We start from the raw sequence: 24,812 nt of genomic DNA, 5'->3' as shown, positions 1-24,812 counted from the left end.
ACACCCATGTTATTCCTCTGTTTCATGCATCCAAAGAGTGTCATGGAGTTGTGCCACTGAGACTGAATTTCCTACCACTAAAGAAATGGCACAGTAGCCTCTCAAAGTTCAATTAAGGGACAATAAATGTCATTTGACATCTCTTGCACACCAAAGTATGTGGATTAAGATTAGTTTCCCTGGAGCAGTAGTGATCAAGCACCCCATTAGGATCATAAAAACCAAAGACCCCAAAAGCTTTTATTTATATGGATTTTATATATCAATATTTAATGTATTAGAAATTAAAGCTGAGGGGCGCCTAGGTGGCTCAGTCAGTTGAGTGTCTGACTTTGGCTCAGGTCATGATCTCATAGTTCACGAGTTCAAGCCCTACATTGGGGTCTCTGCTGTCATCACAGAGCCTGCTCCAGATCTTCTGTCTCCCTCTCTGCCCCTCTTCCTGTTCTCTCTATCTCTCAAAACTAAATAAATATTTAAAAAAGACATTAAAGCTTAGAAATTTTAAAATATTAATTTATTTTAAACTAACTTGTTAGCATAACATATATTTATATTTTAAAAACTTACATGTTTCCCAAAAAAAGCTTAATGAGAAGAGTAACATTGTTTGATTTTGCAGATCTCTTTAATGTCCAATTTAAAAGAAGCAGCTGGCTCCTTATAGTCTGCTGTGATCACATGAAAATTCTGCTATGCATTAATGAGAGAAAGGAAGCAAAAAGGAAAATGCGATATTAGTATTATTATGGAACCTGTTTGGTCCAGTAGTCACGGGCCCGGGAAGGTCTTTAGGAGCTCCACTTGGCTCCTGGGAGAAGTCTGCCCTCATACTTCCTGCAGGGAGCAGAGGACATGGATTGGACGGTCCAGAGGCCGGGGCGGGGAACGACTCGGTGGCCTGCTCGCCCCTCAGCCATCAGTGGAGCAGAAATCCTTCCAGTTGGGGGGAAAATATCCTGGGGCCTCCAAGTTGAGGTAGAAGAGAAGGATCGAAGGAGACATACCTGTATTTGACCTCAGCACAGCAGGTCCCCAAAGAGCTGCTGATGGTCAAGGGGACACAGCTGACCGAAGAACTTCTGATTGTCATCGAGTCGTGATTCAAAGTAGTCGCTCTCGGGACGTCTAAGTGGCTCAGTTGGTTAAGTGTCCAACTTCATCCCAGGTCCTGGTCTCACAGTTTGGGGGTTTGAGCCCCGCATCGGGCTCTCTGCCGTCAGCACAGTCTGCTTCGGATCTTCAGGCCCCGCCTCTCTCTGCCCCTCCCCACCTCTCGCTCGCGCGCTCTCTCTCTCTCTCTCTCTCTCTCTCTCTCTCTCTCATGCTCTCGCTCTCCAAAATAAATAAACATTAAAAAAAAAAGAAAGTGGTAGCTATTCATACTGAAATATTTTTCCCTCAAAAAAGAATCCAGAGTAAAGTGAAATCATGATTTGCACATTGCAGAGTCTTGAAAAACAGTTCAGTATTTGTAACCCATTTAGCCTATATAGGTACTTGCTTTGTTCATACATATTGGTTCTTTCAAATACCATAAAATAACTGTATTTGAATGACTCAATAAATACATATCATTAAGTTTGAATTTTATGACACAGAATTTGGTTACTTTTCATATCTTAAAAAGCACAAAATACACGGATGAATATTTATGTGTATATTAATTGATGGTGTTTTCCAAAGGACTCTTGGGAAAAAGCTCAAGAGGATTATTTTCTGGAAGGGGGTTAAAAAACAGAATTGCCGTTGGTGAGATAAGCAGAGCACATCAGAAGCTCTGTTTTCTTTTGATTTATGTTCAAATGAGCTATGACAAAAAAACAAAAATTCTGGAAACATCCAAAAGAAAAGTTTCCATCTCTTCAGATTTCTCCCCAATCTGGATGGAGTTGGCAGCATAGACTCGAATGAAATCTTGCAATTAGTTCGGGCAGCTCATTAGGAGAGCCAAAGTGTCCTCCGCCCTCCGCCTTCGGCCTTCCGCCTTGCCTGAAGGCGGACGTGCCCGAACCGAGGCGCGTGCACGCATCCCTTCTTGCTGAGCTGGAATGATCATCCCCACCCCACCTCCACCTGCTAAATTCATATGTTGAATCTTAACCCCCATACGTCAAAACAGGACTGCATTTGGAGATGGAGTCCTTTGAGTTAAAATGACGTCATGGGAGGGGGGGTCCTTATACAATCTGACTGGTGTCCTTATAAGAAAGAGGCGATCAGGGTACAGAGGGACATTACCAGCTGGCCTGAAAGTAATCCTCATGTTCCCTCTGAGTCACTACGCCTCCATCCCTCCAAAAGTATCCACTCTCCTGACTTCTAACACTATAAATTTGGTGTGCGAGTTTCTTTAGTTTATGTAAATGGATTCTGCCTGCATTGTGTGCCTCCACTGAGTTTACTCAGTCCAAAGGCTGTCAGATTCATCCATGTGTTTGTACGAAGTTCTAGTTGATTTCATTGTTACAGTGTTCCATGGTATAAATACACCACAGTTTATCTTTTTAACATTTATTCATTTTTGAGAGACAGAGCATGAGCGGGGGAGGGGCAGAGAGAAAGACACAGAATCCAAAGCAGGCTCTGGGCTCCGAGTTGTCAGCACAGAGCCAGGAAGAGGGATCGAACCCACAGACTGAACTCAGATCATGACCTGAGCCAATGTCAGACACTTGGCCATCGGCACCACCCAGGCGCCCCTAAATATGCCACAGTTTAAATTGTTGATGGACCCTGTGTTGTTTCCAATTTCGAGCTGGTCAAGTAAGGCCACAACCATTCCTGTTCATGTCTCTAGGTTACATAAGCATGGTTTTTTCCTGTTGAATCTGTTCTAAGAGTCAAATTGCCGGATCAAAGGCTACATGAATCTTCAGCTTTTGTAGATAATGGCAAAGACTTTTTTAAAGCAATTTTACCAATTCACCTGTCTGACAGAGTGCTTTAAAGTTCGTCGTCCCTGCAAACTCACCAACACTGGTAATGTCAATTTTTAAAAAATATTTTCAGCTGTTCTGGGACTTGTATCATGGTTGGGGTTTCAACATACGAATTTGAGACATTCAGTATATAGCAGTGTCTGTCGTGTTGAATGGAAGAAGTCTTTTCCTACCTGAAAGTCATGAAGGTTTTCTCCTTGGTTATTTCCGAGCAGTGTTATTTTGTATTTCATTTTTAAATTTCCATTTCACCTGGCATTGGTTTTCGTCCATGGTATAAGACAGTGATCAGACTTCATTTCTTTTCCCTCCTTTCCTGGCACCATTTATTAGCAACTCTTTCCTTTTCCTGCAACACGTTTCTGCCATGAGTAGCATGAGTCGGTACGTAAACAGCAGGTGTGTTTCCGGATGCCCTGTTTTCTGCGATTCCATTATTCTAATTTTCTTTCCATCCTGGAATCGTATTACCAATTACCTTTGCTTTTTCAAGGCTTGATAACAGTGGAATTAGTCATCCCTCTACTTCCTTCTTCTTCGATCGTGTCTACAGATTTACATACCAGTTGAGATTTGGTTTAATCTTTAATGGTTTAAAATGAATGCCGATCCCTCCTCCTCTTAGTGAAATGAGTTGAGGTTAATTCTCGAGCTCCCGTCGCTTGGAGATCTGAGAACGACGGAATGTCGGCTACGTGTCCCGACGCATCGCATATGCCACACGTGGTCCTAATGGATAAGCCTTACCTGGCATGGAAAGGCTGTGAGTAAAATATGCAATTCTGGGGCTTCTCTGCATTTGTACCATTCTTTTTTTTAATATCTTTTTATGTTTTATTCATGTGAAAGAGAGAGAGAGAGAGACAGAGACAGAGCATGAATGGGGGAGGGGCTGAGAGAGCGGGCAAGACACAGAATGTGAAGCAGGCTCCAGGCTCTGAGCTGTGAGCACAGAGCCTGATGTGGGGCTTGAACTCACAAGCAGTGAGATCATGACCTGAGCTGAAGACGGACCCTCAAACGACTGAGCCACCCAGGTGCCCCTGTACTGTTCTTGTAACTGCACACGACCCTTGTTGGACCCATAGGAGCTATGTCCATGGGACTGTTGTGAGATAGTCACTTCTATGCATCATGTGGCTTCTGATCCAGAGTAGCTCCAACAGCCATTTGATATTTCTTGTCCTATTGCACTTGAACCGATTACTTGGATGCCTGAGAACAGGCCCAAACTCCTATGAGGGCAGCGTTCCTCATACTCTCCCCTACTGTTGTTCCCTATTTATACTTATTCTTGCATCCTCTGAATAAGCTGATGCCAGAAGGAGTCATTGGCATTTCTCACAGAAAAAGCAAAAAAATTCCTAAAATTCATATGGAACCACAAAAGACTCCAAATAGCAAAAACAATCCTGAGAAAGAAGATAGTCAAAGAAAAAAGGAAAGAAGTGAAATGGTCACACACACACACACACACACACGTGGGGTTCCCAGCCCATTGTCTGAAATTGCAATGAAGATTATGTATATAGTTTTAGTTACCTAAGAAATTAAACATTTTGTAATTCTAAAATTATCAGTAGAGTTGGGGTACTGAAATCAAAGTTTAAAATACTGTCAACACTGAAGTGTATCTATATTTAAAAGAAAAAAATGTGTGGGCACCTGGGTGGCTCAGTCAGTTGGGTGTCTGACTTCAGCTCAGGTCATGATCTCACAGATTGTGAGGTTGAGTTCAAGCCCCATGTCGGTCTCTGTGCTGACAGCTCAGAGCCTGGAGTCTGCTTCCTATTCTGTTTCTCCCTCTCTCTCTCTACCACTTCCCCACTCACCCTCTCTCTCCCTCTCTCTCTCTCAAAAATAAACATAAAAATATAAATAAAAGAACACAAATTTAATATGTAGCAAGAGGTATAAAGAAGTAATACTTGTAAATGCTGTACTTTTAAGCAAAGATTCTTACTTTCCTGGGTAATGACTCATTTGAATTAGCTTACCTACAGGCTCATTCCTGTGTCTTAAATGTGTTGTTTCCCTTACTCAATGCATCTACTTGATTATAATGATCACCAAAAAATTAGATACTTATGTAAATATTAGGCAGCAAGTATTGCTTAATCCTGGAGTACAAATTATTTTCTCTGTAGAGGCTTTTTTGGTTTTATTCATGTATTTACTTAATTGTTGGGAGAGGAGGAGTGGCATCAGAATCACTCTGATCTGAGATCAGAAATTTCAAAAATCTCACCCCTACTCAAAAATCTTCAAAGATATCAAGTTTCACCCAGCGCCCCAGGTGACTATGATGCATTCATTTCCTTTTGATTAAGAAAAACTAAGAGATAGAGGTAAACACTGATTTAATATGGGTGTATACATTGATTTCCTAGTGGGTTCTTCTTTCTTCATTAGAGAGGAATTACTTCTATGGGTTGATTCATGAACCTAGAACCAAATATCTTACCCCGTTATCACAGGTGTTAGATATTGTGTAATTTTGTTAAAATATTATCACACGAATTCCAGCATATTGTGAACTAAGTTACACAGCCATCACCAAAGCTCGGTTGTTTACAGAAGTCAAGTATGTATTTTGAGTAGAGACAGTGAGATTGCTGCTCTTGTCTGCTGGCCAAATTAACTTTTTTAATTTATTTTTGAGAGGGGGGAGGGGCAGAGAGAGACACACACACACATACACAGAATCCAAGGTAGGCTCCAGGCTCTGAGCTTTCAGCACAGAGCCCGACATGGGGGTTGAACCCAAGAGAACACGACCTGAGCCGAATTTGGTTGCTTAACCGACTGAGCCACCTAGGCGCCCCAGCAGTTGGCCTTCTGTTCAAAACCTTGTGCATATGAATTGCCTGGGATTATTGCTAAATGTAGATTCTTTTGAGCAGTTTCAGGCTGGAACCCACTAATTTGCATTTCTAACAAGCTTTCAGATGACACAGTCCCAACAGGTCTAAGCACCACACTGAATGTAGATGCACAAAGACCCTACATTTTGTTATTTGTTATTTACCTACTTAACTGGATTCTGAAAACCCAAATAGAAAACAGGTGTCCAAAAATGTTTCATTCCTCCCTTTGGCCATTAGAGCTTTTATTTCTCTATCCCACACCATTTTCGTAATAATATAACAAATTGCATTCCTCTGGTTCCATCCAAACTAGCAATCTTGGAAACTTGAGCCACACTTAGATTCTGTTCAGTTGCTTCAGAGTTCCCAGCTTCGGCGCAAACGTGACTGCAGACTGGCTCTTTGCCTGCCTTCCACCATCTGCTGGTGCCCTCCTCCCCGGTCCCACCTGCTGCTTGCATGTCTCGGGCGCTTTCCTAAGACAAGTGTGGGGTGTCCAGTGCACAGGTCCCTGGTCCGGTTCCGCCACCTACCATCGCTTCAGGGGAATAAAGTCGCCCAACTGGGTTTTTCGTTGTATCCTTCACACTGGTAACTTGGAACAAGTTGAATGTCACCTCCCTCTATTAAAACACTCACTCCTTTCCCAAAGCCCCGTCCTTTCTCTAGTGCCAAGCTTAGCCCTCCATTTATTTCTCTTCCCCCTTGAGGCTCAGAAGACTTCATGCAAATACCACTTTGACAAGCCACTCATTAGCCCACTCTTCCTACGATAAGCCCACAGGAGCACTGGAAACATCCTCTGATTACAGTTTGGGCTCTTAAACTGGGATCCTCACAGATGATACAATGTAGTGTTCCTGCTTGGGTAAGGGAAAATAATAACCAGTGTTTACAGAGGGCTGGGAGAAGCAGATGAATGACCTGATGGAATGCGTTTGTCAGCATGTGTAACTGATGAATGAGTAGGACAAGTCAGGGTTATAGGAAGGAGCTTTCTGCCACCACTGGCAAAATTCGAGGCAGCAAACAGAGAAGAATCCCAATGCGTGGCACCATGATTAACCAGTGAGATGGGCCTGGCTTCCGGGCATGGTATTATTAAAGGCTCAGCTCTGTTCAGTGATAACACCTGTCTATCTTTGGATTGCCAGAAATTAGCCTGCTAACTATGAGAATATTCAAGACAGGCAAGGGAAATGATTGTGTAATAGTGAAGCGAATAGGAAGTGTTTGACCAGCATCAACTGGCATATTATTTCCTAGCCCAAGTAAATTAAAAAACAGGGCGAGCCCACCATCCTGAGCTCAGAGAGAGGAGCCAGTGGTTAGGCTCTCCTGTGGTGCCCAGGGGCTCTCTCTCTCTGTCAAAGACGCTATATCCAAGTACATTAGGCTCTCTCTTTCTTATTTTTGGAGCCCGAGAAATCAGCCTTTTCCTTTTTTCCTGTAAAACATGGTTACAAGCAGAAGCCTAGATCAGGTAATTCTTGAGTACAACAAAAAACACAGTTGGTGAGGCTAACTAAGGACACAAATTATATGCAGGGAGGAAATCGCACCTAGATTAGAGAAGTCCACTGCATCCCCCTTTTATAAGAAGCCTTCTGAATCAGGCGTCTTTTGATTCTGTCTCCTTCTCAAATCCAACCTATTCTTACCAGAGATCTTCTACCCAGCTCCTTGAGAAGTCTGCATTTTCTTTCTACCAGTTCATGCATATTCCCTGTACTAAACTTCTCTGTCCTGCCTGCCTCAACATTTTCTCTTTTTATCCCTGGAATATACTGAAAAGATCCATTTCTCCCAGTCTCTCTCTCTTCTACCTCCTTCTAAATGGTTGTGCTTCCTTTTGACCTAGTTTATTTTCTGGACCAAGGACATTTGATATTCCCTGGAGAAGTCTTGTATGCCCATTTGAGATGAGCTAGTGTGGCTGCTTAACAGATCCACAGGGCATCAAGGCACAAGATGATGGAAAGGAACACTTGGAGAAGAGAGCCCCCCACCTGATGCTGCTGGTTGGCATTTAAACATTGGGATCTGTGAGCTGTGCTCCCGTGTCCCCTTCTCAGAGAGTCACTGTGCCCAGGAATGGCATTAATAGCAATGTGTTCTGTAGCCTTCCAATAAAAGATATTAAATAAAGGGAGAACTTTCCTATCAGGTAATAGTAAAACATTTACTTTCACACGCACTTGCTTCGACCAGCTTGAACAAATTACTTATTCCCAGTAGATAATCCTCATTTGTAATTTTATAATAAAAGATTCTAGATATTGTGCATTTTAGTGACTGGCATGATAATTTTTATTTCAGAATCTCACTAATCGAATTTGCATTATCTAATTATAATTAAAGTGCACAATTCCCTAAAGAATGCTTATAACTGTTTAAATGAATATGGACTTAATTAAAAGAACTAAATTAGGGGATTGAAATTATTCAAAGGAGGTAAATCGTATTCTTAAAAAACTGTAAGAATGGAACTAAGAAGGAAAAAACATAGGGGAAGGCATCAGAAATTAATAAAAAGAAACAAAATAGATTCCTGATGTGCTCTGATGGAGGAATATCATATTAACTTAATTATCTTCAGTTACGGAAAAAAACAAGATGCAAGCATCTTAGTAAACCATAGGCTCCTTGAAGACTGTAGCCATGGCTGATTCAGTGCGATCAATTTTCACCTTCGCCACCAGACCAATGGGAGAGCCTGGAAGCTAGTGGGCTCTCAATTAATATTTGTTGAATGAATAAGGAAGCAAATTCTGCCTCAGAATTTTAACAAGGTAGTTCATGAGCCCTTTTTTAAGTCAGCTTGTAGCTACAGTGTTTAAAGGAATTCATAGTTGGACCTCGTTAGAATGTGTGCCCTTGAGTTAGAGTATTTGTTGGTAGGCTCTGGGCGTTGTGTGTAAGGCCGGTGAACCCGTACAGGAGGCAGCCAGTCTCACAGGAAGAGCTAGAAACTGGAAAAGTTGTCTCTTTCCTCATGAACTCTTTCCTGCAATTTACAGAGGTCATCCCTCATTGACCTGGGAGAAAGCATGAACCTAAAACAGAATTGGCCTTCTTTATACACATGTTGAGTTTGTTTTCTAATCATGCTAGAAATTACAAAGGAAATGATTTTATGACACATAGGTGGCTCAGTCCATTAAGCATCAACTTTGGCTCAGATCATGATCCCAAGGCTTGCGAGGAGGTCAAGCCCCAAATCAGGCTCCATGCTGATAGCTCAGAGCCTGGAGCCTGTGTCAGCTTCTGTCTCCCCCTCTCTCTCTGCTCCTCACCACTCATGCTCTGTCTCTCTGCCTCTCTCAAAAAAAGAGTAAGTATTAACAAAAAAATTTTTTTAAGGAAATGATTTTGAGACATTTTTTGGACAGTGGTGAAAAGGAGAGTGATAATGATTTTAATAATAGTTAACATCAAGTGAACCATATGAAGCTGCCATTTTGTATGTCAAACACAGTTGAATGTCACATAGTTTAACCTAGAATTTCATGAGTGCTTTCTCTGTGGTAGGCATGGTGCTATGTAGTTGACTGTATGTTAACTGACTTAAATTTCATTTGTCTGAAAAATGTTAACAGATGAGAAAACAGACTGACGTTAGGTAACTTACCCAACATGGAAGCAAGACTCTCTTTTCTTAAGCAGAATACTCCTGCCCAGGAAAAATAGGGATGTCGTAAATGGTGCTATCAAAATCTTGCCTTCGGATCACTTGACTACATCAACAAAATGTGACAATGAAATATACCATGGTTAATTCACAATGCAAATTATCTACTTTTTAGAAGGTGAAATTTACTTATAATACAGATATGATTGTCACTGCAATATCAAGGTCAAAGTCTGCAGCTACAAAAATGAGTAAGAAATAATTTTTATTCAAGGAAAGGATGTCACATTGAAGTAAGAAAGAAGGACAAAGAATTATAAAACCTACTATATCATTAGAGTGATAGTTTTGTTGGCACCATATTCTAATCCAAAAATGAAGATCTCTAGTGCTGTGGAGATGAAGAGGGGGGAAAAAAATGAATCCATGAAAGTCCCGGAAAACTCCTAATCTATGTCAACCAGAACTATATTGTCCGCATAAATCAATTACAATGAGAGTCCAAAGGAAGAGGCAATTAATTCAGTTTGGAAGGACCAGAGAGAAGGTCACAGAAGAGATGACAATTGGAAAAAGCTAAAAAATGAGTGGAATAGTAACAGCTAAAAAATAGGAAGGACATTCCAGAAAAGGGAATGGGTGTGGAGGAAAGTATGAAAGCCAACAAAATTGAATAATAATAAGTGGATCAGGAGACAAAGAGACAAGGAGTGGATGCCATGCTCTACTCTGTCTGCCTAGAACCCCCAGAGCTTGTGGAATATCGGAACGGGCTCACACTGGAAAGAGAGCAGGCTTGGGAATTTGAACTTTGTCCTAGAAAACAATATGAACCACCAATGCTTTCTCCCTCTTGAGCTATAACTTTTGTAGTATGAAGTGTGCAGATCTTAAACATACAGCTCAGTTGCTTTTATGTATTGTTATAGTCATGAATCTATTGCCCAGATCAAGATAGAGAACATAGCTTCCTAACGCCCTTCTGGACCCTCACAAAGTTGAATGTTCTGACTTCTATTACTGTAGGTTATTTTTGCCTGTTTTTGACTCTTATAAATGGAATCATTCAGCACACATTCTTCTGTGTTTGACTGTTTTTCTCAGTGTTTTGTTTTTGAGACTTACATTTGGTTTTTGTTTCTTTTGAGGGGGGTAGCTATGGGCCATTTTATTTCATGGCTGTGTCTTATTTCATTACATGATACATCAAAACTTGTATCTGGATATCTGGGTTGAGTAGCTTCTTTTTTTTCCCCCGTGGAAGGAAAATTAATTTAATGTGTTCTATTATAGAAGTTCAAAAGTTGTCCTGTACTAGTTGATTCAGACACACGTATCTCAGTATGATGGGGACAAGTACAGCATCAGATACAGCACTGACCATTAAGACGTTAAGCATTCAACAATATTCTGTACTTGTCCGCCTCTTAATCTCATCTGTTAAGTTCTGCAAATGATCTACCACCTAAGCTGCATTTGAAAAACCATAGAAAGACAGGAATCATGCTTCACAGATATGATACGATGAACCATATTATGTCTCATATGTGTGCTGGGAAAAAAGTCCCTCTTCCGGGATACTGGGTTAAAGTTAAATGTATTGAACTCACTGTAGAAATCGTCTTAGTCTTTGTTATACTAATTGGTATTTTGAAGAGTGAAATACAGGATATACATAGCATTTCCCACACTTGGGGGATCAAATAAGATTTTTACCCCCAGAAAACTGACTACTCTCTCCCAGAATTAAGGTTTCCCAAAACTCAACATAAAGTTATATATAACTTTATGCACTTAATTGTGCATTATGTTGTCTCCCCCAAAAGTCATGTTAAAGTCCTAACCCCCAATGTGACTATTCTTTGGAGATACGGCCTCTAAGGAGATAATCAAAATGAAATCAGGTCATAATGGTAGAGCCCTAGTCCAGTAGGGTGGGTGTCCTTATATGAAAAGGAAGAGACACAGACCTAGCTCCTTCTCTGTGTGTGCACATAGGAAAGGCCACATGGGAACATAGTAAAATGGTGTCTGTCTGCTAGCCAATGAGCGACACCTCACCAAATGACCCTCCTGGCACTTTGATAGAGACTTCCAGCTTCCAGCACTATAGGGGAAAAAACGCCTGTTGTTGAAGTCCCACACAACAACCTCTAATAAGTCTTCACAAAGTTGGGCATCTCCAGGAAATAAGTGACTAAATCCTCCCAGATGTGGTCTGTATCCCTTCCCCATTTCATTTTCAGATTATTTGCAACTGGACACTCTGCCTTATCCAAAGAGTATGGGAACTTTCCACTTCTGGATCCTCACAAGAACAAAATGGATTCACACAAACAGGACACTTACATGTTTTATTCTCTCCATAAAACTGCTGCTAAATTGAGTTTTGGGTTGTTTAAGATTTGCATAGTCCTGCAACCTCAGGCCACTCACTCTTCTCTTTGATGGTATTTGCTATCCCTCAATTAATAGCAATGGATATTTATTGCCTTTCTTCTAAGGGGAGGATTTATATGCCTTTTAATTTGTGTGAGTTGGACTGCATCATAAATGGTTCACCCTCTAAATTACAAAGGAAGCTTGCCAATACAGATGACCTTGTTTATTAAAATCTAATTAACTGAAGTTTGAGAATGTCCCTGAGAGGGTTACTGAATTTCTGTTTTTCTCCAAGCCCAATAAACATGAAAGACCTAGCTGGCTAGAGTTAACCACAGAGCTCAGAACCTCACAGTGAAATTATCTAGTTAGTGCTTCCTTCAGCCATTTTTTCCACGAGTTCAGTCCCAAGAATCATTACCCAAAATACACTGGCCAGCATATTTCAGAGGCCATGTGTATCTCACTTGGTCAGTGATGATGTGAGGAAAGAGACCCAGGCACTCTTTGCTCACTGAATCTGAATAAGAGGATGCTGAACTTGTTATTTCTATTTCCCCAGCCATGGTCAGAATGTCCTAATTATATGCCACTTTAAGTCATTCTCTGGACAAAGTTATATGCTATCTACATGATATTTGTATACATATATAGAGACATTCATGAGTGTTGCTTGCAAGCTGGGATAATAATGCGGGCAAATGATTATAGACATATGTGATAAACCATAATTAATTGATTCAGCTCCCAATCTATAAACAAAAACCTCAAACTCCCCTAGCCTTTATCCTATCACTTCTTCCATTTGTCATTTCTCATCCCAACTTTAAGACAAGTTTATGGTTAGGAGGGCCTGGGTGGCTCAGTTGGTTAAGTGTCCAACTTTGGCTCAAGTCATGATCTCATGGTCTGTAGGTTCGAGCCCTGCATTGGGCTCTGTGCTTACAGCTCAGAGCCTGGAGCCTGCTTCGTATTCCATGCCTCCCTCTCTCTCTGCCCTTCTCCTGCTCACACCCTGTCTCTCTCTCTCTCTCTTAAAAATAAATGAACATTAAAAAATTTTTAAAAAGAAAACAAGTTTACTGTTGGTCTCTCCTCTCTCGTTTCCCACTTGATGATCAATCATTGACATTTTTCTCCATTACTCTACTGGAAGTCTTTGAGATGTGTCCACCAGTGATCTCCATATTGACATACAAAATGTACACATTTTTAAAACTAGACATTTTCTGGTAAGGTTTAATAGAATCTACTGCTTTATTTTTTTATCCCTGAAGTTCTATATTCCCTTGCTTACTTTACACATAATTCTTTGGGCTCCCTCCTGAATTTTAGATCATTTATTTTCAATTTCCTTGGGTCGTCCTTCTTCCTTCATGCTTGAGATTGAGCACATTCCTAAGCCTCTACCCGTGGCTGCCTTCTGCCTCACATTAGTCGCAGTTACTGAGAGTTGTTTTGGAATTTCATTTTTCTTTGGGCCATCTCATCCTAAGGAGTAAATGTTTCTCATTACTGTAGCTGAGGCCTTTCTCACATGTTTACATTTCACAGCATCTTCAAGATATTGATAACATAAAAAAAATATATTGATCATCTTAAGGGTGCCCCCAGAGTTCGGAGACAGGAGAAGGAAATGTCGTCTGCCTTCAAACAATCTTTGGTATCCACTAGGGGAACAAAATGACCTGCTGAGATGAAGTGGGAATGACAAGGTGTGTCAAAAATGATGTGATGTTTGCAGAGAAAAGATTGTGGTAGAACTGATATAAGCGTCATTTCTATGGATTTGTGTTACTTGGAGGGGGCTTTAGAAATAGCAACAGGAAGAAAAAGCAGTGCTTCTTAGTTAAAAAATAAGGAATGCTTATATCATTGAAAAACAGTACCTCTTAAAAAGGATGGGAAAATCCATAAAATAAAAAATTCAGGGTATATTGAACTTTCTTCTGAGGCCTAATTTATCAGAACTTATGCTCTTTTGTGAAGATCAATCTATTTAAGTAAAAATTTGGGGAGTAGAGAGTCTGATGATTGTTTTTCATGATTGTGAAGATGTGTGGGAACAGTGAAGGAATACTTCACACACATAATAAGATGAAAATCTGATGTTATATAAATTAGCCAGATTTAGAATTTTTTTCATCCCCAAAGAAGGAATCAGAAATTAGGTTTCTTCTGTTGTCTTGGATTTTCAGCACTGGTTATAAGGCTGTGACCTAGGCTAAGGGGACCCCCACTTTCTAGCTCTGGGTGCAAGTCTACCAACATTACCCAGTTATCTGCTTCAGGTGACATAAGCAAAGCTTGAAAATTCCTGGAGAAGTCTGAGGGGCCAGTGGGAAAGATTTCTTTGCACAGTGTTTAGCCTATTCTATCTGCTCCTAACCATTACCACCATTATGAGAATGGGAAGGGGCAACTTCAGGGTTATGAATCAGAGAGCTTGCCCCATGTCTGCTAGAGTTAAAAACGATGGCATTGACTCACATCAGCCTGGAGGACCCCCTGCCTGGCTTCAAATGGAAGGGACATGGAGGTGTTGTCAACAGCCTCTCCTTTCAGAGTTCCCAATGCACTATGGGCCAGAGAATCTAAGGGACGTAGCCAGCCATGCGAAATCTTGAAAGGAGCCCACCCCAGGACCATCAAGCTGGGAGCAAGACTACAGATGATCACACAGAAGCAGAGGGCAACACCAGTGATTCAATACAAGTGCCGTTCTGGTTTCTGCATTTGTCTGTCATTTACCAATAAACTTTAGGAACGCTTAGGGATCCCAGAATATTCATTTTAAGTTTTAAAGATCTTTGAGGCTTGTACAAGCAAAGGCTTTCCCACTGACTACTTTTGAGATGCCAGGAGCTGACCATTAACCCCTAGAGATGAAAATACATGGAAATGTAAGTGGGCTACACTCCCTCCTTGTAACCACGTAATCATTATACATTAGGCACAGTTTTCAAAAACACAAGGGACCCTTGCTTAGGGGAAATATGAATGTTGGTAGACAAAGTAAACAGTCCGAACTAGTCCCTGATCCAGTGAGACAATTGTCCTATGTGATAAAAACTTAGGTCTTCATTTCATTTCTAGAAAAACAATTGAAATCATTTTAGCAGAATTTGAGAACTGTAAACATGTACACATACATATATGTAAAAATGTAAACATACATTAAATTCTGGAGTGGTGGAGATTGATTAGTTAGTTCAGCTACTAATTAGTTAAACACCTTAGACCAGGCATGGTTGTATTCCACATCTGCTACCTCATCTGAAAAATAAAGGTGATAATGAGAGCCCCCAAAGAATAGGCTGGATACTATATTGATCATTTCTGGGGAAACTACATAGATCCACAAAGTCCTACCCTCAAAGGCTACCAATGACTTCACCCCTTGAAAAACAGACCCAACATTTATTATATTTTATGCCACACATTTAAGTTAGCCAAATTCGTTCAAACAATTATTTCTTGTTGTTCTAGAATTAGAAAACAAACAAGCAAATGTTATGTGGTATCAGATAACTACAGAGGAGGAACAAAATATGTTCCTATACTTATGGTTGTCCAGTCAGGGTCTTCTAAATGACACTGGTCAGAGACAGATTCACAAGAGAAAAATAAAGAGAAGTTTACTAACTTGTGCATAACGCATATTCACATGCAAACACTCAGTGACAATTAACCCAAAAAGATGGCTAGAACTTGGACTTGGATACCATCTAAAGAACAAGAGGATTTGGGCTATTGGGTGGGAGGCAAGGCATGAAAAGGGACCAGGAATGTATGATAAGCAAGAGTTGTTTAAAGAGATTTGTTCTGAAGGTTCTTCTCTATTGAAAAGAACTTTTGAGAGTCCTTTTAGGTACAGGAGAGGGAGACCTCTCTGCAAATGGAAATTTCCTTTACAAAAAGGAAACTTGTATCTTTTTTAGAGCTTTTCCTGTTCCTACTAATCTCAGTGGTCTTTAGTTCAAAATAATCCATATGCCAAAGGGCCATATTTTGGAGTTGCATGCTCTGATACCTTTCAGAACCAAGACACATCATTATCTCTTTATAAAGAAACAACAGCTTGGATAACTTTAGCAACTTACTTTTTATATAGAAGAGTTGAAATAGTACTACAGTCTTTAAGATCCAATCCTTTCCACTATATTAATTATATATGAGGCTTCAAATTGAATACTACTACTTTCAAAAGAAGAAACAAAACCTCAATTAGAGGAAAGGAATAATAAAAGTGTTTCAAGAGCATTCCAGGCACTCCCATTATAAGAAGAGTTTTCTTTCTCATCTTTCACCATTGATAGTAAACACATACTAATTACTATTTTAGGATTGTGCCTAGTTAACTTCTATGTTTATTCATGTATTTATTCCATCATGAAACATATGGAGTGAGCTATTTTGGGGTGCCTACTAGTATTTGGTTTATATAGTTGCATGAGACAATATATATGGCCTCAAGGAACTTGCATTCCAGAAGGAAAATCAAAGGAGAACATTTCGCATAGAATCCTGAAATGGTTACTTAGGGTTTTCTTAGAGATTCTAAACTGAAGAGATAATTGTCTTGCATTTATAAAAGGCCTAAGCTATTCCCACTGAAAAGAAGTAATTGAATCTGTAATTACTTTCATTTCATAGGGGACATAGACATGGATTCTAAAGATCTAACTGTGACTGTTGTTTTCTTAATTACTGTAATTGCTTTGTAGAGAACACTACCTTTCATCCATTTGAGGAAACTCAATAGTCAATAGTGACTGAGGACACCATTAGAAGTATTTTAAAAGTTCTACTTTACTGTGTATCAGACTGTTCTGTTGTTTATTTCAGCTTCTGATGATCCAACCATGCTGGGATAGCCCCCGTGTGTTCAATGAGCAAAGGGATTGACTTCTGGTCATGATTCCTGTAAATGAACATAAAGGCCCTGGCAAGCCTGCTCCATGCCGACAGTAGCTCTGCCCTTCTGAGAACATGCATTCACCTGCACCTAGTTATTCCAGTTCCTTCTCTGCTCCAATCCAACCTCCACGATTCATAAAGAGCTGGTTTCTGGGAATAGCCCTTTGTCTCATTCAGGCATGGTTTCTGTTAAAAATGGATGGAAACAATCATTTGTTACATTTATTGCTGAATGCAGGTTTTAATAGGGGCCGGGACAGAGGAAGAATGAGAGCACTGATTTCCCTTGAGGGAAGGGCATTGGGGTGCATCCCTAGGCAGAGAAGATGTCCAAAAACAAAGTTGATGACATAAAGAAAATACAAAGTATAAAAATTATCTTTTAACTTCAGAAAAACGTTCTTACTAGAACTAACCTTGAATTAAGCGTGTAGGTTCCCCATATTTCTTATGTACATTAGGTATGAACTAGTAAACAATTAGGTAACATTTAGAAGTATACCTTTAAGAAGAATCTCATTCCTGGGTAGAGTCACTTTGTGTACTGAATGTGTTCTGAATAGTTATTTGGGTATAAAAATTTGTCGGGTTCTACTGTATATATCTCCCCATTTCCTTGCACTTCCAATGTTACAAGGATTAATTAATGAGACCATCCATGGGGAAATACCTAAATAATCTAAAACTATACAACTGTAAGTTATTTATGTGCTTTTTGATCAAGAGATGAAAAGAATAAGAATGCAAAGATTTTTTAAATAAAAATGACTACTCCTGAATCTAACACTTTTAGTAGAACTTATTCATAGAATATTAGGTTTCCAGGAAAATTCTGATAGAGTTTTACGTTTTGACCTACTTTTTCTGAGTACTTACTATGAAAAAAGTACATATCTAGGGATGGCTACTAGGAGCAGAAGGGGTAGAAAGATACAAAGACTCACAGATGATGTGAACATATTTTTTTTGAACCAAAAATCACACAAAAGTTTAGAAATAGTTTAGAAACAGTTCTTTAGATGAACAGATGCTAAAAAGTATTGGCATTTTCAGGGCATCACAACTGCAAAAGGTGACAGCTGAGCAGAACGTTATCATTAGGCATGTTCTGGAAAACCAAGAATGTTTGGTTTTGATGAATGACATACAGTTACTATTTTAAAGATAGTTTGGCAAAGGGACAGGCATCATAAGCTGGGGGAAAGGGTACAGATTCTGAGGAAGGAATGAAGACCAGACTCAAACATGGGTAAAATTGGTGGAATGTTCTGTGCCATTTAAAAATCTCAGCTGTTAAAGAAAACTAATGGAAGTCAAGGGTGAGGACAGAACAGATTGAATGAAGATGTTCTGGGAAGGGGTGTTCTGAGATCCTATTTAGAAAGCAAGGTTGGTGGAAGATATAAATGTTGATATAGGGTAAGACCCCTGAAAGAAGGAATCAGTAGAGATGCTGTAGTTTCAGGTACATAATCACAAAACCAGATTTATATCATTTCATAATTCCATGTACCAGTTCTTCCAGTGAGATGTATAGAAAGGAAATGTCTTCCCTATTGAAAGCTGGTATTCACATCTATAATCTTTTTTTTCATGACTATTGAAATATGACTTACATATACTAGATACATTAGATACACTAAAATTTATCCATTTTATTTATATAATTTAAGGAATTTTAGTAAGTTCACAGAGCTGTGCAAAAAATCACCTCTGTCCAGATTTAGGACATTTTCATTACCCTATAAGATTTCTGTTTTCCTTGTTTCCTCCTCATCCCCATGCGAACACTAATGTAGTTTCTGCCTCTCTAGATTTGCCTTCTCTGGACAATTTGTATAAATGAAATTATAGAATACGTGGTCTGTTGTGTCTGACTTACTACACTTAATACATTGTTTTTGAGGTGTATACATTTTGCACATTTAATTTCTTGTATTGTTGAATAATGTTCCATTGTATGGACATACCACACTTTGTTTTCCGTTCACTAGTTGATTGACATTGGAGGTGTTTTCACTTTGAGGCCATTATGACTAAAGCTACTATGAACATCTACCTGAAAGTCCTTGTGTGGCCATTTGCTTTTATTTCTCTTGCATAGATATCCAGGAATGGAATTATTGGATCGTATGAGAAATCTATGCTTAGCTTTTAAGAAACTACCAAACTTTTCAAAAGCAACTGTACCACCGTACAACCCCACCAGCTATGTATTATGATTCCAGTATCATCCAATCCTCTTCAACACCTGTTATTACCTGTCTTTTTATTTTATTATTATAGCTGTTTGGGTGGGAGGAATGTGTACTCTTAATGACATTTCTCTAGTGAGTGATAATCCTAAGCATCTTCTCATGTCTTTGTTTCCCATTTCTACATCTCTTTTTGAGGCATTCTCTATAATTAGAACTTGACTTTCCTGTATTCTTCCAGAAATTTCTAGCTTAGATGATGCTGTTATGGAAATGCATAAAGCTCACTGACTATAATTCTGGTTGTTGTTGTTGTTGTTGTTGTTGTTTTAAGTAGACAAGTACTCTGAAACTTAAGAAAGTAGAAATCACTCTTCTCTGCTAAAATTATAGGATAGATTCATAGTGTGGTAACTTCTGTAACATCCAGAAGAAAATCAAGTTCACAACTGCAAAAGTTTGGGATGTCTGTTTTTCTTTAGGGTTTCTTTTTTCTTTTTTCTTTTTTTCTCACTGAGCAAGAGCAAATGGCCTAGAGTCTTGTTTGCTTTCTCAGCAGGATAAGGAAAGAAGGCAGGGGTAGAACAACCATCAGAGTAAGAGAGAATTCCTCAGGAAAATAGTACTGAATCAAAACAGCAGGAAGGCCAGGTTAGAGAGGCAAAATCCACAGAATCAAGTTTTACCTTAATAACAATACTGATGGAAATGTTATGCAAGAATCTGAGTTCACGGCCTATTTGAAATGCATGATAGAATTTTTCTGACATACAAGCCCAGTAACAGATGTAATTAGATTATGCTAACATGATAAATAGTTACTGAATATCTTCCTAAATTAGATTGACCTCCATCTGTAAAGATCATAACTTTCAATACGGGCTTGTTTTGCCTGCTAAATAAATTCCTTACAGGTATTATGATAGAAGTCTTATAGGTATATTGATGGGTCTCTCTCCAGATCTCAGTTTATTTTCTTTACACCTACATGTGCTTTTGGAAGTGGGTTGTGCTTCCTAAAACAGCAGGATACACATTCTTTTCAAGTGCAAATGGGACATTCTCCAGAATAGCTCACCTATTAGGTCGCAAATCAGGCCTCAACAAATACAAAAAGATCGAAATCCTACCATGCCCCTTTCCTACCATCACGCTTTGAAACAGGAAGTCAACCACAAGAAGAAATCTGAAAAGACCACAAATACATGGAGGTTAAACAAATGTTGCTAAACAATGAATGAATTTGTTTCCTGGGTCAACCAGGAAATAAAAGAGAAATTAAAAAATACATGGAAACAAATGAAAATAAGAACACAATAGTCCAAAACCTTTGGGATGCAGCAAATGTGGTCCTAAGAGGGAAGTTTATAGCAATGCAGTCATACATCAAGAAGCAAGAAAAAAATAAAATAACCTCCACCTAAAGGTGCTAGAAAAAGTACAATAAATGAAGCCTAAAACCAGTAGAAGGAAGGAAATAATAAAGATTAGAGCAGAAACAAATGATATAGAAATTAAAAACATAATTGAACAGATCAATGGAGTCAGGAACTGGTTCTTTAAAAAAAATAATTAAATTGATAAACTTCTATCCAGACTTTTCAAAAAGAAAAGAGAGACTATTCAAATTTTTAAAAAATCACATATGAGAGAGGAGAAATATCAAATACTACAGAAATACAAACAATTGTAAGAGAATATTATGGCCAAATGTAATTAGATTATGCTGACATGATAAATAGTTACTGAGTATCTCCCTAAATTAGATTGCCCTCCATCTGTAAAGATCATCACTTTCAATAAAGGCTTGTTTTGCTTGCTAAATAATTTCCCTACAGGTACTAAGATAGAAATCTATAAGTGTATTGATGGGTCACTCTGCATATGCTAATATCATCCTCAGTTTGGAAGAATTGAGCTTTTCCATCACAGGAACAAGATTGGGGTGTCCATTCACCACTTTTATTCAACATATTACTGGAAGTCCTAGCCACAGCAATCACACAACAAAAAGAAATAAAAGGAATCCAAATTAGTAAAGAAGAAGTAAAACTCTCACTATTTGCAGATGACATGATACTCTATATAGAAAACACAAAAGACTCCATCCAAATTTGGCTAGAAACCATAAACAAATTCAGGGAAGTCTCAGGATGCAAAATCAACATACAGAAATCTGTTACACTTCTATACACCAATAATGAAGCAGAAAGGAAAATTAAGGAATCGGTCCCATTTACAATTGCACCAAAAGCCATGAGATACCTGGGAATAAACCTAACCAAAGAGGTGAAAGACCTTTACTCTGAAAACTATAAAACACTGATGAAAGAAACCGAAGATGACACAAAGAAATGGAAAGACATCCCATTCTCATGGGTTAGATCAAATATTGCCAAAATGTCTATAACTACCCAAACCAATATACACACTTAATACAATCTCTATCAAAATATAACTAGCATTTTTCACAGAGCTAAAACAAAAAAAAAAATTCGAAAATTTGTATGGAACCATAAAGGACCCAGAAAACCCAAAGCAGTCTTAAAACAGAAAAGCAAAGCTGGATGCATCAAAAATCTGGACTTCAAGTTATGTTACAAAGCTATAGTCATTAAACCAGTTTGATACTGGCATAAAAATGGACACAGATCAATAGAACAAAATAAGGAACCCAGAAATGAGCCCACAACTATATGTTCAATTAATTTTTGACAAAAGAATCAAGAATATGTAACAGAAGGAAAACAGTCTATTCAACAAATGGTGTTAGGAAAACTGGACAGCCACATGCAGAAGAATGAAACTAGAGCATTTTCTAATACCATACACACACACAAAAATTCAAAATGTATTAAGAACCTAAAGGTGAGATCTAAAATCATAAGAATCCTAGAGGAGAACACAATCAGTAATCTCTTTGATATCAGCCATAGCAATCTTTCTCTAGATAAGTCTCCTGAGCCAAGAGAAACAAAAGCAAAAATAAACTTATTGAGACCTCCTCAAAAGAAAAAGCTTCTGCACAGCAAGAGAAACAATCAACAAAACTAAATGTCAACTATGGAATGGGAGAAGATATTTTCAAATGATGTATCTGATAAATTGTGGTATCCAATAATCCAATTAAAAATGGGCAAAAGATGGAGTGCCTGGGTGACTCAGTCGGTTAAGCGTCCAACTTCAGCTCAGGTCATGATCTCATTGTTCATGGGTTGGAGCCCTATGTCAGGCTCTGTGCTGACAGCTTTGAGCCTGGAACCTGCTTCAGATTCTATGTCTCCTTCTCTCTGCTCTTCCCCCACTCACACTCTGTCTCTGTCTCTCTCTCACAAAATTAAATATTAAAAAAAAACTTTTTTTTAATGGTCAAAAGACATAGATAGACATTTTTCTGAAGAAGACATACAGATGGCTACCAGGTACACGAAAAGATGCTTAACATCACTGGTCATCAGGGAACTAGAATTCAAAACTACAATGAGCTATCACTTCACACCTGTCAGAATGACTAAAATCAAAAATGCAAGAAACGATAGGTGTTGTCAAGGATATGGAGAAAAAGGAACCCTCTTGCACTGTTGGTGGGAATGCAAACTGGTGTAGGCCACTCTGGGAAACAGTATGGAGGTTCCTCAAAAAGTGAAAGATAAAACTACGATCCACCAATCGCACTACTAAAGTGTTTACCCAAAGAATACAAGAACAGTAATTCAGAGGGATACATGTACCCTGATGTTTATAGTAGCATTATCTATAATAGTCAAATTATAGAAAGTGGTGTCCATTAAGTGATGACTGAATAAAGAAGTGTATATAATATTACTTCAAGTTATATTACAAAGCAACATATATATACATATATATATGTATATGGTTAATACCAAGTATTGATACATGTCTCTTACATAGCTACCTGCCATATAGTTGTCAATCAAAACATTATTAATAAATTTTAAGTTATCTTTCACTATTAGATTAAATAAATTTTGTCTTCACATTTCTTTTCTCACCTCAGAGATATTCCCATGTTTCTTCCCTAACCTGACACTCAACTATGGGGACAAGTTGTGGGACAGTCCACCGTAATAGTCACTGAAGTATTTGCTCAATAAATTCCCAAAGGAAAAGTAGATATTGATGATTAAGAGCAGGAGTTGGCAAGCGTTTTCTACAAAGGACTAGTAATAAATATTTTAGCCTTCAGAGGCCATGTGGTCTCTGTCACAATTACTCAACTCTGCCATTATAGTCTGGTAGCACTGTAGAACATATGTTAGAAAAATTATGGCTGTATTTCAGTAAAACTTTATTTATGGACACTGACTTTGAATTTCATGTAATGTTCCCATGACACAAGATATAATTCTGCTTTTGATTTTTTCTTCAACCCTTTAAAATGTAAAAATCATTCTTGGCTCCTGGGCCATAAGAGAACAGGCAACAAAATGAATGGTTGTCAGCACTTAGCCTGCAGACTCCTGATTTAGAGTCATGTAATTCTAAGTGATAATGAACTTGTGGATAGCATCAGCCTGAAATTCCACAGGAATACACTTCATTGCTAGAGGGTTGTCAAATTCCAGTATGTTAAAGGGTGTTTTCATTTATTGTTACTTTAAGAAACACTACACATCAACTTTAATGGCAAACGCTCTGTTCCCTCTCTAATGTGATTTTAATTGATAGAAATTCTAATAAAATAAGTGGATTTGCAAGATTCCGTTGAGATATTTGAGGCTGAGTCATCAGTACATACAATGTCAATAAGAATCACAGTGCTTTTCTGCATGATCCTAGTTCTCACTTGATAAACAAATTTTTCAAAAAGAAACTTTATTTTGGAAACGAGAGCAGTGAAAAAACTAAGGCAGTGTAAAATACATTTGTTTGGAGCCCACTGGCTGAATTCTGTGACTCCTTTCTGGGTTTCTATGGGCCCTGACACATGAGGGAATGTGTGTTCACTGACATTCCAGCAGGTCAGAGAGACAAGTAACTATCCCTAACAGCATAGCATTTTAAAGACAGTCTTCCAAGTTAGTTCTGCTCCCTCCATTCCCTGAACTATTTGCAAAGAGATACAAAAGACATGTTTTTAACAAGATTATTGAACTGTCTCTCATTTTACTATCATCCAACAATCAGTTTTCTGTTGTCAGTTGTATACACAATTTCAAAAATTGTTATTTATATTCAGGCTTTACAAGTGCAAAAAAAAAATCGTACAAAAGGGTAAGTTTGTGGAATGACTTTATAATGATCTGTGCCTCCCATGCATCTGGCCCCAAATGAGGGCATTTCTCAGCCACAGCAGCATGAAAAGAGGAAGAGAACAGGGATTTCTTCCTAAGGTGAAGTCTGTGCTCACATTGGGTCCGTCTCCAAGAACCTCTCCTGGATTTCTGTGCTCCTCTTCTGTTATGGAGGGTGGTTCAAGGTAGACGTGGGAGACATGAAACAAGATAAGTATAGGGGGAGCAGGAAAACAAATCTAAGAGAAAAACTGAACCAGGCTTGAATCTTTACTCTTCATTATAGATGGAAATAGACACTGGGTGAGCACCTACTCTGTGTTGGAAACTTCTTATAAACTCAGTTGTTGAAATAAATGAAAAAAGAGGAAGGAACAAAAATGCCCCTTCCTATATTTAGCTGATGCACAGCAGGGAAGAAAGCCTCGGAAGGAGCTACTTCAAAGCAATTAAGGAGACAAAGTGTTTTTGTTTGTTTGTTTTTTAACAGAGTTTTATCTCCTTTATTATCCAAGAAATCAGGTTGATTTCATTGAGCTTCTGATTCGTGACAACAGCAAACTGCATGGGTGCTCAGCGTTTGGTGTGTGTTTTTCAAGCAGCGTGGTGGTCTACTCCCA

The 24,812-nt window shown here is 38.8% G+C and overlaps 1 protein-coding gene across 1 annotated transcript in view; it reads left to right on the top strand.

The window, feature by feature from the left end:
* The window catches only part of CNTNAP2 (contactin associated protein like 2), a 1,359,261-nt gene that overhangs the window by 983,811 nt on the left and 350,638 nt on the right, over window positions 1-24,812 (top strand). The gene's annotated exons all lie outside the window — the stretch shown is intronic.

Source organism: Suricata suricatta, chromosome 2, assembly GCF_006229205.1.
Source record: "Suricata suricatta isolate VVHF042 chromosome 2, meerkat_22Aug2017_6uvM2_HiC, whole genome shotgun sequence".
In the NCBI taxonomy this organism is placed as follows: domain Eukaryota; kingdom Metazoa; phylum Chordata; class Mammalia; order Carnivora; family Herpestidae; genus Suricata; species Suricata suricatta.
The sequence above is the reverse complement of the archived record's forward strand: the minus strand, read 5'-3'. Positions and strand labels throughout refer to the sequence as shown.